At 32.6% G+C, this 4,918-nt stretch overlaps 1 long non-coding RNA gene across 1 annotated transcript in view; it reads right to left on the reverse strand.

Moving 5' to 3' along the window:
• Positions 1-3,364: 3,364 nt before the first annotated feature.
• The window catches only part of LOC111087476, an 18,986-nt gene continuing 17,432 nt past the window's right edge, over positions 3,365-4,918 (reverse strand). The window contains exon 3 of the long non-coding RNA XR_002612149.1: positions 3,365-3,376. This is a non-coding gene — a long non-coding RNA (uncharacterized LOC111087476). The remainder of the gene's footprint in view (positions 3,377-4,918) is intronic.

A 4,918-nucleotide genomic window follows, 5' to 3' on the forward strand; every position in this document is an offset into this window, starting at 1 on the left:
CCAAAACATTAACATCATCAGCACATTTAAGTAACCTATTGATTTTTCCTTCATCTATATCTGTTATATGTACACAACTGTTTCATTTATATTTAATACAAGAGTTATTATTTAGAAAGGGAAAAAGTGCGAGTGTTAAATATAGTATTTTTAGAAGCGATAATTTATCTCAGGTTTGCCTACGCAACTGTTTACGAATCATTTGTTGTGAGTTGATGTCACGTTAGTCGAGCAATCGGAATTTTGCTTATTGCTTTAAGTGTGTATTGTTACATCGTAGTTTGTAGAAAGTTCTAGGCCTTAGTTCAAGGTAGTGGAAGTTAGTGAAAGTGAAAATAGTGAAGTTAGACTATGTGATTGTGAGTTTAGCCATAAAGACCGTATAGTGGCGACTTCTACACTGAGTTTCACAGCTTGTATTGTAATAACAGAGATAGAGGAGAATAATTTGTCTTATCAGAGGGTATTTTTAAGTAATAGTACCCGTATGTGTGGACTTTGACGAAAAAGGGACAATTATTTAAAGCTCTGGATACAACTGTGATAACCAATAATATAATGAAATTTTGTACATATATTTGACTTGTTTTGAATATATATATATATTATTTTAAAACAAGTAGATTATGTGCTGTCCTCTTATTGTTGAAATTCATCGCTAACAAGTCACAGACACCTACTGTAAATAATCTTGGTCATATATAAAAACCTGACAATGCCGTTGATGTAAATGAAAAAGAACAAAGGTCCTAAGACTGAGTCCTAGGGTAACCCACTTGTGACATTAATCAAGTCTGACTGAACTCCATTTAAAACAACCCTCTGCTTTCTTCCATCCAGCCACTCTTCTATCCAATTAGCTAACATATTCCCCACACCTATAGATATAATTTTTTACAAGCCTTCATGTGGCATCTTGTCAAATGCTTTTTGAAAATCCAGATACCCTAAGTCTACACCCTTACCCTCATCTACATAAGTAGTAACCTTTTCAAAGATTGTCAAAAGATTTGTAAGGCAAGTTTTCCCTTAGTGAAACCACATTGACTATCCAATAAAATTCTAAACTTTCTTAAATGACTGTGCAAAACATATTTTATCAGACTTTCCAAAACTTTTCCTCTAACTGATGTAAGGCTAATAAGCCTGGGAAAATATATTTTTTTCATTATTTGACAATATAAACCAGGTATATATGATAGTACTAAACATTCTTTCTTACTTTTTTCAGCAAATGGTTTTGACTTAATATTTTTATCCCTGTTCTTTAGTTTTATGACAGCTCTGTCAACAACATCTGGATTAAAACCTCTTTCCACTGCTATGTGCTTGATTAAAAATAACTCATTATTGATATCATCCTGTTTTGCCCTCCAGTGGCACAGCGGTATGTCTGTGGATTTACAACGCTAGAAACCGGGTTTCGATACCCGTGGTGGGCAGAGCACAGATAGCCCATTGTGTAGCTTTGTGCTTAACTTCAAACAAAACAAACAAAATCATCCTGTTTACAACATAATTTTAATATCCTGTCCACATAAGAGTAAAAAACATAGGTTTTTTGAGATGTAGTGTGACAAGACTGTTGATGTGGCAGAATAATTACAGAGAAAGGTTTACGATAAATGGCAGTTTCCAATTTATTCTTATTTTTGCTCACTAAAACATCCAAAAAAGTTAAACAACCATTGATCCCAACTTCATAATTAAATCTTATAGAATTATCAATGTTATTAAAGTAATTAGCAAAATTAGCTAGTTCATCTTTACCATACCGCCAAATCAAAAATGTGTCATCTACTTACCTTAACCAAACTTCAGGTTTTCTAGTGCTTCACTTTCAAAAATGCCCATAAATAAATCACACAATAATGGAGATAAAGGAGAACCCGTAGTTAAACCCTCGTTCTGTTTATAAACTTTGCTATTAATTTGGAAAAATGAGTTTTCAACACATATTTCTACCAGGTTAATTATATCCATTATTTCTAAGACTGAACTATTATTTTCTTTCAGTTTTTTCTCAAAATATTCAACAGCTTTTTTTCACAGGTACTTTGGTGAACATTGACTCAACATCAAATTACACCAGAATATCTTTTTGATCTAAAATTATATGCTCAATTCTTTCCACAAATTCTAACGAATTCTTAACTGTGTACTTATTTTTATCCCTTAAAAATGAGAATTTTTTAGTTATAAATTTTGCTATATTATAAGTTGAACTCTTAATATTGAACACAATAGGCCTGAAATTATTACCAATCTTATGAACTTTAGGCAAGGCATATATCCTAGGTAAAATAAAGTTACTGGGAATTAAACTTTGCTTTTCATAAGGTGTTAGAGTTATACAAGTCTTAATTTTTTCTTTAACTATTGTATGGAATCTATTTATAGGATTAAGCTTAATGTTCCCATACGGACCTTCTTTCAAAATTTCTTCAACTTTAGAATCGTAATTTTGTTTGTTTGTTTGAAATTAAGCTATACAAGGGCTATCTGTGCTCTGCCCACCACGGGTATCGAAACCCGGATTCTAGCGTTGTAAGTCCGCAGACATACCGCTGTGCTACTGGGGGGCTAGAATCGTAATCATTTGTATTAAGAATAACAGTTTGTCCCCCTTTATCAGCCTAGCAAATGACGGCAGTGGAAAGAGGTTTTAATCCAGATGTTGTTAACAGAGCTGTCATGAAATTAAGAAACAGGGATAAAATATTAAGTTAAAACCATTTGCTGAAAAAGTAAGAAAGAATGTTTAGTACTATCATATTTTTACGTTCGTTTGTTAATTTCCCGTAGAGCATTCATCTGTCTCCAGTTTGAAAAGCTGCGCACGCAGACAAAGCTCAAAATTCACTTTAGAAATGACAGGAGAGCAGGAATGAATAACCTTAATGCCAAGTTTTATTTCGCAAGCAGGATATTCTACATTAAGTTATTAGGAAATAACAACACTATCATTCACATTTCAAAATGTGACGTAATTTAAAGAATAAAAATGTAGATTTACCGTATGTTATTGTTCAGCAGCTCTTAGCATGACTGAAATGCTCAACAATTACTTTTCTCGGTGGGCGTTTTAAGCAGCTCAGAGCTTTGGCTCTGAGTGAAATCAAGAGTTCATCACAATTCATCTTTTTAAAGTCCATGAAATAATTTAACTGGATATATTAACTTGAACATTTTCCGTCACCGGGGACGGGTACATTTGCTTGTAAAACTATATTAGCATACTGAGGACAGTTACAACGTAATTCTATGAGACTTGACTGGCACACTGACAACAGTCACATGGTAAAGCTATAAGATTAGACAGACACGGCAAAGACTGTCACATCCTAAAAATAATCTCAATACAAAATTGTTGTAACTATTATTTGAGGCATATGGAGTCAAACCAAAATGGTTTTATTCACCAATTGGTTAAGGAGCCTACTAGAAATAATGGTTTTTTAGATTTATTGTTAACTTCTAATGCAGAAATTGTTGAGAGAGTGGAAATTAGGGAGCAAATGATCATTGCTTTACTAGGTTCGATGTTTTGCTGAATATGGAGATCAGAAATAATGATATTTTGGTTTGAAATTTCAAAAAAGCAAATTATGAAGGGATGTGACAAGAATTATCTGTTGTGAATTGGGCAGCTGAGTTATTAGGTGACACTGATTAAACCCAGATTTTAAATTTGTGTATCATAGTTATGCTAACCTTTCCAGTCCATTTTATATATTCCAGTCCAGTATAACAAATATATTATATGACTTTAGAGAACTGGTAGAAATGGGGGATTTTGATATAATGGGAATAACTGAAACATGCGTTATTTGGAGACACTGATTAAATGTGGAAAATTTTTAAAGATAAGTTTTTAAATATTCAAGACAAACCAGGTTGGCTCACAAAGGGTATAAGAAATAAAATTAAAGAAAAACATAAAAAATTTAAATTGACTGGTATGACGGGAGGTTTAGAAGATTAAGAAAGTCGGTCAAATAGGAAATTAGGACATCAAACAGGATGTATAAAAAAAAGGTTGGCTGAAAAAGTAAAAGTTAAGAATACGGATTTTTTTAAATACATTAAGGTTAAACAAAATGTTAGGATGGGGTAATAAAGGTAGGCTTGTTTCGGATGATTATGAGATGGCTGGTTTATTAAATTTTGCTTTTTCTAAGTTTTTACTAATGAAGATTTCAACAGTATTCCTCATCTTGAACAGTTGATAGATGGAAACAAAGTCGAACGAGATAATTGCAATAATTATGAGCCTGTTAAGAAAAAATTGGGAAGTTTAAAGGACAATATGGCTCTTAGATTAGATAATATTTCCCAAAGGGTTTTGAAGGAGGTTAAGGATTGGATATGTGAGGCACTTGCTACTATTTTTGTAAGTCCTTGAATAGTGGGCAGGTACCAAAGGATTGGAAGTTAGCTAATGTCACTCCTTTGTCACCATCACTGTCCCAGTAATTATGATATACAAACCGATAAACAAAGTCAGTGAAATTCTTAATACAACTAAGTTTCTTTGTGTGTTTTTTAATTATGCACAAAGCTACACAAGGGCTATCTGTTCTCTGCCCACCATGAGTATCAAAACCCGGTTTCTAGCGTTGTAAGTCCGCAGACATACCGCTGTGCCACTGGGGGGCAAATAATTCAACTAAAGATAAAATTGATTTAATGGAAAAATTTGGCATATATAAAATATTATGTGAATGTAAAAACGTTTATATAGGACAAACATGAAGAAATTTAGAATTCAGGCTGAATGAACATAAAAGAAATGTTAAAAATAATAATATTACTATTTCACCTTTTGCATAATATGTTAGTGAAACTAATCACACAATTCAATGGGAAAAAACTATTATTTTTGCACAACCTGGAAATGTAATTGGTATGAATATAC

This window comes from Limulus polyphemus, unplaced genomic scaffold (assembly GCF_000517525.1).
Source record: "Limulus polyphemus unplaced genomic scaffold, Limulus_polyphemus-2.1.2 Scaffold2200, whole genome shotgun sequence".
Taxonomy (NCBI): Eukaryota; Metazoa; Arthropoda; class Merostomata; order Xiphosura; family Limulidae; genus Limulus; species Limulus polyphemus.